Source organism: Triticum aestivum, chromosome 1A (genome assembly GCF_018294505.1).
Source record: "Triticum aestivum cultivar Chinese Spring chromosome 1A, IWGSC CS RefSeq v2.1, whole genome shotgun sequence".
Classification (NCBI taxonomy): Eukaryota; Viridiplantae; Streptophyta; class Magnoliopsida; order Poales; family Poaceae; genus Triticum; species Triticum aestivum.
The window spans coordinates 550,119,340-550,133,114 of record NC_057794.1 but is presented as its reverse complement, the minus strand read 5'-3'; the positions used below and the strand labels follow the sequence as shown (position 1 = coordinate 550,133,114).

Sequence of the window (13,775 nt, the reverse complement as noted above, 5' to 3'; positions counted from 1 at the left end):
TGAAAAAAAATGGCCGCATTTTTTCAAAATATACACTTTCAGAAAAAATCTACAATTTGTTTTAAGATGTTCACTACAGTGTGTAATTGTGGTTGTACGGTTGTACTAAGTTATTATAAGTGTGCGTTTGTTTGCTAGTACAAGCAATGCTAGTCAGGTGGAGTGGCTGGGAGCATGCGCTTCGAATCTGTAGATCGCAGGTTCGTGTTTCCATCACGTTTCACTTCCCCCTTTTTGCTTTCTTTTCTTATCACCGGTACAGCACGATGGGCCGGCCCAGTCAGGCTGCGCCCCTATGCGCGCCGACGACATTTTGACGCAAAGCGCGTTCAATAGGAGCTCTCGTGCATCAGGCTCCACGATCGCAGCCGCATGACGGCCTACGCCCGCACAGGCGTCGTCCACGTCCGCAGCCCACACAGCCCACAGCCCACAATTGGGTCGTACGATTGTATGGCCTTTCCGCGTCCACGCAGCGGTTTCCAATCCCCACTCCCCGCCGCCAAGTGGGAGCGGCCGATCGAGGCGACGCCATGCGCAGGAGTGCCGTGCCGATCAACGCGACTACGCCGGCTTCGTGAATCCATCTCGGCAAGAACGTGATCTACTTTGTCCAATCGTTCGTCTACACTTCAGATTGCAGCCAATACTAGTTCTGTCTGGGTAAAGCCCTTGCCTCTTGTCTAGTTCTTTTCAATAATTATTCTCAATCCTTGTAATTTTTTCTATGAATTTGCAATCAATTGATTCCAAAAAAAAGCAAAGGATATATTCACTGCTCGGCATATATATACATCTGTCCTTTCGTTTTCCTTTGCATAGTAAATGTTCTGGGCATCCCACATTTGGCTGCTTGGACTCCATTTAAATCAATGGGGTTTGGCCGAACATAGGTATTGGAATTTGTAGTTGTCAAATTTTTTTATGTCCCACGTGGAATTTGCTAGTCAAATTTACATATACCATGGACATGTTCTTATTCAAAAGTAAAGCATTATCACAACATCTCCGAAAGAATTGAATCTGGAAGAGGAGATCCATTTCGATAAGGGCAAAAGGAAATTGATAAAACATGAACATCCTAATTTGAGATATTCGGTAAGAAGGAAGTACGTGGCTAATGAACATTGTCAACTAAGAGAAAATAATTTTTAAATATTTGAGAGTTTGGGACTAAAAATATTGGTTTCAAGAATTAAGAGCCCGGCTTGAATTTAGCTACTTAAATATTTTCATTTCACCATTCTTCTTTGTTCCACTGAAAAATTTAATTCTATATATTGTAGGATATTCAATCTTAGTATCCGATGGCGTATTTTGGAGTTTCAAAATGGAAAATATCATTTTCAAGTAATTTTATTCGTTGTTTCCTTGTTTTTCTAAGCATTTGATGGCTATGTTTTGTATTTAATCAGTCTTCTATTATGTCAGCTGTAAGTTATAAAAACACACTTTTATTTAGTATGCCGTTACTTGAAATTTTACACCATGTTAAAGTGGTGCATCAGGGTAACATTTCCTCCAGCTCTGCCCCTGTACGTGCATGGTCAAGGCTATATATTATCCTGAGTTTGATCTTCTCTCTGCCATCATGGGAATCTGCCTGTCGCAGGTTTGGAAATCAATTTTCTGGGGGTCAAGATGTCATGAAACTCGGCTTGGTGCGGAGGATAGGAGATGGCAGAATCCCGAAAATGCTTGGAATGATAGTTGGCTGCAAAGAGATCACATGCTTCTACTGGTATGTGCGATTCTAATGACCCTCCTGAAATGATTGCAAACTTTATTGTTAGAGCGATGAGAGCATGGAATACTAGTGCACTGGCCGCACACTTCCTCCCCATGGACACTGAAACAGTGTGTCAAATTCCGTTGGATATGTGAATCAATCGGATTGCCGGGCATGGTACTACGAGAAAAATGGTGTTTTCACGGTTCAGTCTGCCTATAACTATTAAATGCATGGCATTTGGCACAATCATCCCTGCTGACCGGCGCCGAGCGAGGGCGCATAGATTGCGCCCACTCCTGTGTGTGCTATCTGCCATACTGCCAATCAATGGCGGAGGACCCCGTAGGGTAAGGCAGAGCGGCCACTCTACCTTAAATTATGACAAAACTTACATTTATTCTGAAAAGGAGCATAAGCCCGGGTCTCTACATTAAACGATGCACACAGCCATATATTATTAAGAATGCAAAATCTAGCAACCGAACAATTTCAATCTAGAAATAAAGCAAAAAGAAAACCCCAAGCCGCATGACTCGCGATGGTAACTCCACCGAATAGCCACTAAACTATGATACAAGACAAAATCAGTGACAGAGCTAGCATCAAATTAAGCCTAGAACTAAGCTAGCTTGAATGATGCACTTGTGATTTTGTATATTCTATAAGAAGGAACATTAAAGGTTACTATTTCTAGGCTTAGGGCTATAGCCCCGACTACCCTAGGCCTGTCTCCACCACTGGACAAAATCGAAACAAAAAATATACAACTCCTAGGCTACGCCTTCAACAAGAAATCATCACCTTCAATCCACCACCTTCAGCAAGGAGACGACGCAGGCGCGCATCGACATAGCCACCGGAGTACATAAACTCGCCACTAAAGCCGTCTGTACCAACATACGTTATCCGGCTCCCGACTCCTCGATAACCGGATAGCTCTAAACAAGACATTGGAAGACAGAGACGTCTCCCACCACTGTAGCACCACCTTTGATCCAGCAGCAATAGGCTAAACATGACACCTTCACCCGAGCCATCGTGTCGCACCTGCCGATAGCATGCATGACTTGATGCCTCCGCATGAGATGACGTGTGTAACATCTGCAGGCGGCGCCTCCGCATGCGGCTTCACCTGCTAGCGATGGACATTGCTCGACGTCTCTAGAAGAGACGCATGTGTCACCTGCTAGGCCGCATTGAACCCGATCTATTGATGGAGGGGACGTCTCATACCGCCGCCAGCCTCAGAAAGGCCGTCACCACCTCGAGATCCAGTCTCCAAGTCGCCAACACGACCACAGATTCACTGCCGTCGAAGAAGATGGGTCGCCGCCCCGATTCCTGGTGCTACAAAGAGCACCCACTGCCGCGCCGGCCGCTGTCGTTGCCCATACAATGATAACCTCCGCCGCGACTGTCAGATCCAGGCACTAGGGCTAGAATCCCTCGCGCGCTGACCCGTGGTCAGCCGCACTCAAGCTCTCGCCACACCAACGAGAAGGCCACCACCAGAACCGTCGCCACGACATCTGTTCCTGCTTCAGGCCGCTGCAGCTCTGATCTGGGACAGTTGCATGTGCACCACGCACACGCGCGCCCGAGGTCTGATCGGCCGGCCGCCGAGGCGCCATTGCAGCTAGCTCCAGTTGCGCCCACGTAATGCCCGCCTTTGCCAAGCCTCCGCGATGCCGCACTCCGGCCGCCATTTGGACCCCGCAAGATAAAACGGAGGGCCTCGCTGTCGCCCTTATTTTATTCAAATATGCTAATCATAGTACTCCCTCCTTCCATCTATATAGGGCCTAATGCGTTTTTCAAGATTGCCTTTGACTATTGATAAGATTAATAATACACGAGATGTATAATATGAAAATTAGTATCATTGGAAGCTCTTTTCACTACGAATTTGACGGTATGCTTTGTGTATCTTGCATGTCATATATTATTGCTCTAACACTTGGTCAAAGTTAGCCTCGAAAACATATTAGACCTTATATAGATAGAAGAAGGGAGTATATTCTAGTAATGCACACCCTTATTTGCCTGTATGGGTGGTGAGCTTGGGCAGTGTTTCTGGCACTCCCCGCGGGAATGAAAACATGGTATTCCCTCCACAGTGAGGCAGCAGACGCACGTACTGGTCCAAGGTTCACGTTTGCTGTTCTTACAATCCCTATCAACACATAATTTCAAGGTAAGTTTGCTGTCAGCTAATGATGAGACCAGTATAGTCATGTTGGCGTGGTCATCTTCTAAGGTGCTCTCGGGCTCAGGACGACCTGCAACGCATGCAATATTATATGGTCGTCAGTGTATAATCGACAAATATCTCACGTACATAGGGAAACAATAGTTTTGAAAGAGAAAGGACTGGCTGCAAGGATATATACAATATGATAGTGACGATGGCTTACATTGTCCAACCACGACTAGGCACCCGATGAACAGAAGAGCAATCATGCCCATGATGCCCTCCTTGCCTCAATATATATAGGGAGGGTACAGTCGAAAATACTAACTAGGAGATACGCACTAATTGATGATTGAAAGGGTATATCGATTGACACATTCCATATATATATATACAAGAACAAAAGCGATGCGATTTGCAGATCGCAAAGTTATGGCTGTACATATAAGTACATCCTGGATTATACGCGAGATACTAGGAATGATACGCGATTGATATTAGTTACCATATACTCGCATCAATGTGCAGTATTCCTGTGCGTGCAATATCTACAGTAATCTCTACTACCTTAAAAAAAACGTAGCGTTCCGTTCCGTTTGCCATGGCGATTGATTCCCTGCCCTATTCCACTTGAGATCTGGCCGCCGCCACCGTCTTCCCCATCTCGCGAACGGCACGATGAGGCGCGCTCCCCATCCACGACATCCAGTCAGCGACGCCCCAAGTTCATGTTGGACGCGACCCAGGGATTCACCGTTGGCGTCGAGGAGGGATGGGCGAGAGCTCGTGCCCTCCCGGCTCCCGGGGCTACCGCCGCCGGGCTCGTCTTGCAGGCCGACATGGTGTTGATGCGGCCGCTGCCCATGCCCTGTTCTTCTCCCTCTCCGTCCGAGTTCATGCTCCGCTACATCTTCCCCCGATTCCTGAGGTCAATCATGAGGGACTCCCAATTTTTGAACATATATGTTGCTTGTTGTGCTGCAGCCTATGGGTCGTTGAGGTCGGGTGTGGCAACTCGTGATGCGGTGCCGTAGGGCACCGGCGGCGACAACATCACCTGCATCGACCTCTCGCTGGTCGCCGTCCAAGTATGCGCGACCAAGCTGCAAGGTCACCGTTGGAGTAGGTGCTGCGGATGTCATTTGAATATTTGAGACCAAGCTCCGTTCATTTGTTCCTACTATTCTTTAGCTTATTTCTCTATTTGGCAAAGATAGGTCTTTTCTGCGTTGTCTTGCTTTAGTTTTGTATAATCGCCACTCCCATACTTCCTTCGAGTGTTAGCATATGACCAACAGTTTACAGGGCGTAGCTAATTTCCTGTTGCCTTATCCATTGCAGATCCGTTTTTACCTGCTTTACTGCCTTGACTTGATTCGGCCATCATCACAAGCATGTGCACAGCTAGACCTTGATGCCACAGCCATAAGGACCTGCAGGTACTTGATAATTTGCTCCACAGTTTCTGCCTTCTTTCTACTATAAGCAACTCAAGTTCCATTGGTTCTTGAGATTATTTTTGTTTGTGGCAGAGTGAGAGCTTGCTTTCAGGTTGCATTCTCACTTTTAGGCATTTCGTAGTCATAAATTCAATTGGAAATAAGTATGCTCAGTACTCCAAATTGTGTTGCTAGGTAATGTACTGCATTTCAAGCCATATGCCCAATACTCTAATTAGTCTTTTAGCACCAAGGTGTAGTCGATTGGAGTGCTATATACTTTTTCATTTGCATTTGTATGCTTGACATTTGGTAGTTTTCACTATGTAGGTATAAGTGATACATGCAAAATTTGCGAGGAAAAAAACATTTGAGGGCTTGGGCACACTGTTAGTAGTATACCAGGAGGAGCCTAGCAAACCATGGTGGAGTCCCCTTGTAAAGCAAACAAAAAATTAATGCTTTGCGACTGACCAGCAAGAATTAGAAAACAAATTTATACTCCCTGCGTCCCATAATATAAGAGCGTTTTTGACACTACACTAGTGTAAAAAACGCTCTTATATTATAGGACGGAGGGAGTATATCTCAAGGTGCTCTGAACCCAAATCTTTTCTTCATAAACATTGAGAAATTCTCATGAACAAAATAAGCTTGTGTCGGATAAAAAAGATACTATAAGAAAGTACACGAGATACAAGCTAACAAAATTATGTTTAGAATATATGCTAGCAAAACAACAACTGTACAAAAATATCATGGGCCAAATTGAATTCATATAGGCCACTAACTAAACTGAGAGGAACCAAACATGCATGGACTGAACTCTTCAGCAAAATAATATGTCTATTCAAAACTCTATATTTCCAGATTGTTTAGGATTATTTTAACTACTAGCAAAACACTGTTAAATAATAAGAAAAAGGAGATGCCATACCAATGGATAGATATATGTCTAAGAAGAAAAGATAGCTACCCAATTCAGATGGAACAGGTATGAGCCATAAATCGTGGATCTCATATACATGTAAATAAATCAATATGTACAAAGAAAATTCCCTTTGCAATAGGTAACATGATCCTTCAGTTCTCAAGTAAAAGAAAGCTTCTCTGTTTATAAATAAAAAACTATCCAATGGGGGCTACTGCTACCAACACTACAAAAAAAAGACACATCCATGACATTTTGGGCCGAACGAATTTTTTTCTGTCATACATATGACACTTCTATGACGATAATTGTGACAAAACCCGGTATCATCATAGATGTGGTGGGCTCCTACTTCTATGACAAAAAATTATGACAGAAAATGAGCTTTTCGTCTTGGGCGGGTCGGAGACGCAGCTGCATGACATTCTTTGGGCCGTCCATAACAGAAAAAACCGTGGTAGAAGCGAGGGTAAGGAAAATTTCAGGGAGTTCCCGGTTACGGTGGGAGGTCGGGGGCCGAGCGATGCGCGTTTCTCTCGTACACGTACGCGCGTGTGTGCGAGGCGTTGGCTTTAACTGAACCCGAGCGAGGCGTTGGGCTCTAACTGAACCCGCGCGATTGCACTGCAGGCTACGCGTTACTGAACCTGAGCGATCGATCGATGGCTGTTAACTGAACCCGATCGAGCGATTCCTTGGCTACTGCTGCTAACTGAAGCCGATCGATGCTGCCTCTGGATGAACAGTGAGCGTTGCGGGGGGGGGGGGGGGGGGGGGGGGTGGATGAATAGTTTCCGGTGGGGGTGGATGAACAGGACCCCGTGGTGTTGCCTCTGGATGAATAGGACCCCGTGGTGTGGTGGAGGGCTAGATGAACAGTAGACGGTGGAGGGGTGCCCGTGGAGGGGTGGATGAACAGGACCCCGTGGTGTGGAGGGCAGGATGAACAGTAGACGGTGGAGGGGTGCCCGTGGAGGGGTGATTGAACAGGACCCCGTGTTGTGGAGGGCAGGTTGAACAGTAGCCGGTGGAGGGGTGGTTGAACAGTAGCCGGTGGAGTAGCGCGCGGTGGAGGCTGGATGAACAGGAGCCCGTGGAGGCTGGAGGAGGTCGACAGTGGATGAACAGTAGCTCGTGGAGGTTGGAGGGGGTCGACGGTGGAGATGAACAGTATCCCGTGGAGTCCCGTTTTGCGGTACGCCACACCCCTCCCGATGAACAGGACCCCCATTTCGACCGTAGCGCTCCAACACAAGTCCGTTTCCTCCGTTTTGCGGTACACCACATCCCTCCCGATCAACAGGACCCCCGTTTCGACCGTAGGAGGTCCGTTTCCTCCGTTTTGCGGCACGCCACACCCCTCCCGATCAACAGGACCCCCGTTTCGACCGTAGGAGGTCCGTTTCCTCCGTTGTGCGGTACGCCAGACCCCTCCCGATGCACAGGATCCAGTTTCGAACGTGGCCGGTCCGTTTCCTCCGTTCTGCGGTACACTAGGCCTCGTTTCCATCGCCTCTTCCATCCAAGCCCTCCCGATGAACACGACCACACATTCCTTTACGACCCAGTCGCGTTGCCTCCCGATGAACACGGCGCATTCCGTTGCCTCCCCATGAACACGACGCATTTCGTTGCCTCCCCATGAACACGACGATGACGCCGTTTTCTCCGTTCCGATCCAGCCATGTACACGAGCCCTCGTCGTACGTATGCGCGAGTAGGCGTTCGAGACCCCGCCCGTATGTACACATATGTGGCTGTATTTTCTTTCGTGCACCCTGGTCGCTGTACGTACGTGTACATGCTACGTGCGCGCCTTTACTACGACACGTGCGCGCCTCTACATCCACCAGTATATATGTACGTACACGTTCGCGACCAGAATGACAACGCTACATACGCTTCGACCAGGTGGGTCCCGACTGCCAGGCACTTCCTTGCATGCGAAGATATAGCTGGTGGGTCCCAGCAGTCAGGGTGGCGAAATACGGTGGCCCGTCCAGTGGGTCTCCGCTGTCAGGTGGAGGAATAATTATTTTGCATGTAATAAGGAGGCACTTCCTTGCTGCGGCTGTGGACCCAGCTGTCAGCCTCTCCACGTACAGTCCATGTCCGATGGAAGTCGTTCCTTGACCACGTTGACCACGCCGCGCCGAGAGCACCAGGGCGGTGGACGACGGCGACGCCTAGGAAGGGGACGACTGGGAGCTGGGGAAGACGCGGCAGTGGAAGCCCGTGCGCGCGGAGCGGAGTATGAGGGTTCACTGGTTCGGCTGTGGTGTGAGGCTGCCGTCGCCGCAGGGCCTGGCCAGCGGTGGGAATAGTAGGGGGCGGTGAGGCCTCCGTGGCAGCACAACCGGCCACGGGAGGCAGGAGCATGCGGCACGACCGGCGCTGCTTTGGGCGGCTGGAGCAAGAAGACCAGAGGTTGAAGAAGCACTACGGCCGTTGGATGGACATCATATGGTCAATGGAGCTAGAATCGTTCATATTGACTATGTTGACAAAGCCCTTCGTCCCCGTCAACTTAGTAGGCCCACAAGTCAGGCTCCCACCAAGGTGGGTCCCAGCTAGCCGGGGGAGTATTCATTTTTTTGTGCGTAATAAGGAGGCACTTCCGGTGGGTCTGAGCTGACAGCGGGGGGAACGTTTTTTTCGCGAAATACAATGGCCCGTCCGGTGGGTCCCAGCAGTCAGGGGGAAATGATTTTTTCTGCAAAATACTGGTGGCCCGTCCGGTGGGTCCCTGCTGTCAGGTGGAGGAATAATTATTTTACACGTAATAAGGAGGCACTTCCTTGCTGCGGCCGTGGACCCAGCTGTCAGCCTCTCCACGTACAGTCCACGTCCGATGGAAGTCGTTCCTTGACCACGTTGACCACGCCGCGCCGAGCGCACCAGGGTGGTGGACGACGGCGAGGCCTAGGAAGGGGACGAAGCGGAGCCGAGGAAGACGCGACAGTGGATGCCCACGCATAGAGGAGTACGAGGGCACTGGTTCGCTGCGGTGTGAGGCTGCCGTCGCCGCAGAGTAACAGGGGGTGTGGGTGAGTAGAGGGATGGCCTGGCCAACGGTGAGAGTAGTAGGGGGCGGTGAGGCCTCCGCCGCATCGCAGCCGGCCACGGGAGGCAGGAGCACGAGGCACGACCGGCGCTGGTTTGGGCGGCTGGAGCAAGAAGACCAGAGGTTGAAGAAGCACTACGGCCGTTGGATGGAAATCGTACGGTCACTGGAGCTAGAATCGTGCATATTGACTAAGTTGACAAAGCCCTCCGTCCCCGTCAACTTAGTAGGCCCACAAGTCAGCCTCACACCAAGGTGGGTCCCAGCTAGCAGGGGGTATTCATTTTTTGTGCCTAATAAGGAGGCACTTCCAGTGGGTCCGAGCTGACAGCAGGGGGAACGTTTTTTTTACGAAATACGGTGGCCCGTCGGGTGGGTCCCAGCAGTCAGGGACAAACGTTTTTTTCGTGATATACTGGTGGGTGTCCGGTAGGTCCCTGCTGTCAGGTGGAGGAATAAATATTTTTCGCGTAATAAGGAGGCACTTCTTTGCGGCTGCCGTGGACCCAGCTATCAGCCTCTCCACGTACAGTACACTTCCGATGGAAGTCGGTCGTTGACCACTTTGATCACGCCGCGCCGAGAGCACCACGGCGGTGGACGACGGCGAGGCATAGGAAGGGGACGACGCGGAGCCGGGGAAGACGCGGCAGTGGATGCCCACGCGCAGAAGAGTACGGGCGTTCACCGGTTCAGCTGCGGTGTGAGGCTGCCGTCGCCGTAGAATAACAGGGGGTGTGGGTGAGTAGAGGAATGCCCTGGCTAGCGGTGGGAGTAGTAGGGGGCGCTGAGGCCTGCGCGGCAGCACAGCCGGCCACGGAAGGCGGGAGTAGGCGGTCCCGCCGGCGCTGCTTTGGTGGCTGGAGCAAGAAGATCAGAGATTGAAGAAACACGACGGCCGTTGGATTGACATCCAACGGTTACGTCTGCTAGAATCGTATGTTGACGTATATAATATCTAAAAAAATCTTGCATACGCGTCAACTAAACAGGCCCGCAAGTCAGACCACTCCCTTTTTTTTAATAATTTATATATAGCTTGCAATTTATTGCAGTCGTTTTTTTTGGTTGGCCAGGGCCAATTTTGCATATTTCTGTGGATTCCAAACTATTTTTAATACCGAAATGTCCAGCCATATTTAAAGTACTTTGAAGATATATTTAAATTAGGTTAATGCCCAGTGAAATAGGAATCTGAAAATGTGATAAAATTCAGAAATTATAAAGTAATTGCCAATTTGTCATCTGTTTTTATATTTACAACACATTTCATATTACTTTCAAGATTTGCAAGCATCTTGAAAGAGTTGCAGCCCATCAGGGCGTAGAAAAATAAGTAGGCCTGGATTGGGTATTCTTCAGAAAAAAAAATAAACGGGGCTCATTTTCACAAAGAAAAAATAGCTGGGCTGGTCACATGGTGAACATAAAATATAAGCCTGGGCTAGACGGGCCACAGCCCAGCTCAAACCCTGCTCCGTCTCAACAATACCAAAAAAAATACTGCTCGAGTAGTTACGTCCCAGGTGTCAGCCGATCTTGTGTTGTTCTCTTGTCTATTGACTATATACACTCATAATGTCGTGGGTCCCAGATGTCAAGAAAACACTAGGAGGAAGCATTTTATTTTTTCATACGTTGACGTGGTGGGCCTCTACTGTCATCCTCTCCACATACTTCTGTCGATTCCTGTTGTTTGTTGACCATGTTGACAACGCGAGAGGGTGGCGCCGCGGCGAGCGCACCAAAGCGCGCGGAGGACGTTAGCGTTAACGATTTAGGAGACGGTGGTGCAGCGATGCGTGCGCTGAGGCGCAACCAGCCGTGGGAGGCGGAAGCAGGCGGCCCCGCCGGCGCTGGTTTGGTTTTGGCGGCTGGATGAAGACAGGACTGAAAAAACACGACAGACTGTAAAAGCAGCAGGAGTACTTAACAACCTTAACTGAAACCAGCAGGGGCACTTAACAACCAAAGCTGAAAGCAGTATGAGTACTTATACAGGTTCAACCGTACAAAGCACGCCTCGAACAGTGCTACTTTGCCTACAGTTAACCAAGGTTGAGGCCGCCAAGCCCCAGGACAAGGCCCAGGCGCCACCCCATGCATCCACAACCTTCGGAAAGCGGCTTTATCTCGCAACGTGGTCAATAAACAGGATATTCGCTTTAGAGCCATGGAAAAGCATGAACATAATCTTCTGTCCAATTCTCCAAGATGGACGGGCCTTCATTATTTGAGACCACCCATGAATAAGTATCTTTTCACCTCCAAGAGAAATTGAGTAGGTCGATATAAACATCATGTTGTGACCAAGCGCAAGTCTGACCCGACCATGGTCAGGCATCTGTATAGGAACAGTAGAACTCGGCAGTTCCTGTTTCAAGAAGATCACAGCTGTAAAACTGTGTATAAGCAATAGTTTATGAACAACATATATAACAGAAAACAGCTCGTACCATAAGTTTCTCGACACAGTTGGACCTGTTCAACGAGTGCAGCAGTGGCACACATATCCCACGTGGCCTTCCACCATTGAAACGCCCACAAGGACCTCAAGACGATCAATAAAGTGTAGGAACTTGTGGATGTCGATCCAGTCAACTTCAGTGCCATTAGTAACAGCCGAGTTATTACAGAGTAACAAACGAGCATACTGCTTAACTCTAAAAAAACCTACACGTGCCACCAATTATAAGAAAATATTAGTTAGAAGTAGCATCTTCGTGAGAGATTCATTGCTACTTCTAAAGTTAAATTGTGATTAGTTAGACAAAATAGGTGGATTAAGAAGTAATCGAGGCAACAAGCAAGAACCAGATACAAAACTGTCATGGATGAACAATTGGAACGACGTCGGGGTGGAAGATCGCAGTGAAGATGAGACCAGGTTCTGCTATTTCCATCAACATTCGTGCGCCAACTTTCAGTCCGTAAAACTTGAGAAAGTTTATCCAAGTTCGGCTATAAAAAAAGCAGCAATCTTCTTGGTTCATGAACCCAACTCGGAACTTATATTCATGGCTTGTCTTCACTGTGACCATTAAACTAGTGTATTCAGTTATGGCAAGGCCGAGCATCGTGAGTACATGTGTTCTGGCAGAGAAAATAATACACTGCAGGAAAAATAATATGAGAACACAACATGTTCAAAAAAACCCCACCCTCCCGGATAGAAAAGAGGATTCTAGGAACATACTGTGCGTGTTTCAAAATGTTGTGTTAGGATGAGAAGGAACAAGTGTGGCGTCTCGCCGAGGGCGCAGAAACCTGTAGGGTACTCGCACTTTGGGCACTGCAAATGAAACACACTAGATTCAGTAGGAAGAAAAATGCATCAACGGCAGCGGCTGCCATCCTAGGATTACCTGCGACCAAGGGACTTGGGTTTATCGGGGATGGATGAAGAATTCGTACCTGGTTCTCCATGAGAAAGCCCTATGCAATCGCCGAGAGGGGGTTTTCTCTGAACAAGCAGACGAGGGAGAAGGGGATTCAGGCCCAGTGAAATATTGCCGCTTCGTCCGTCCAGCTTACTGCTAAAGCTGGAAGGGGGGTGTGATTTGACGGCTCATTGGGCATTACTGCGGCGCTACGACCGGGGTGTGTCTACCGTGAAGTTTTGCACTCTAATTTGTGCATATGGCACGTGGACCCCATTGCCGGTTGCCCCACATATCAGCGAAAGGAAGTAGAAAGACAGGAGTAACTAGTTACACATAAATATATCTTTTGACAGAGAGATAGTCCCTCTGTAAAGAAATATACAAATCTTTTATATCATAGGCTCACCTTGCCGAGAAATATACTCCCTCTGCAACGCATGGGCATTATGGGGGTTCAACTTTTTTATGGGGGTTCAGCTGAGAATATAATACTCAGATAGGCTAACGGTTCTGGACTTTGGGCCGCAGGCCGACCCTGCATGTTTAGGGGCCCATGTGTTCTACCTCAGTGCTTTTCATATTGCGAGCGATCGGTACGGCGCTGGTTTTAGATGCTGTCGCAAGGCGAATACACAAAATTGAATAAAGCACGGTAGCTGTTGGAATGAAATCGAATGACAGTTCCTAACCAGCAATCAGAGTTGCAATTCTATCAACGATATACCATGTGATAAATAATACTGTCGTACTACTTATACACAGGACACTTGTTTTAGCATGCCAGATTATTACATCAAAATATCTCGGAGAATAGATCAGTTCGGCAGTTGCGTGCTGCTAATTTTAAAGTTGATTTGGACCAGCTCTCCTTGCCGAGAAAGTTTGATTTTGACATCATCCCCTACCGCAAGATATGATTTAGATTTGAACCTTGACCATCCTTTAGCATCAATCATCATGCGACCATCCTTTGTACTTACGGTATATTGAGCAGGTTCATTCACACCAAGGCTGCGCATGGTAAGAGAAACTTGG

At 48.4% G+C, this 13,775-nt stretch overlaps 1 long non-coding RNA gene across 2 annotated transcripts; it reads left to right on the top strand.

Moving 5' to 3' along the window:
- The first annotated feature begins 507 nt into the window (after nucleotides 1–507).
- LOC123180496 (uncharacterized) lies at nucleotides 508–5,806 on the top strand. 2 transcript variants are annotated; one of them, XR_006491083.1, is made up of 5 exons: nucleotides 508–663; nucleotides 1,613–1,741; nucleotides 4,908–5,045; nucleotides 5,265–5,362; nucleotides 5,693–5,806. It is a non-coding gene; the product is annotated as an uncharacterized lncRNA (long non-coding RNA). The 2 variants fall into 2 exon arrangements; XR_006491082.1 differs by lacking the exon at nucleotides 4,908–5,045.
- The last annotated feature ends 7,969 nt before the right edge of the window (nucleotides 5,807–13,775 follow it).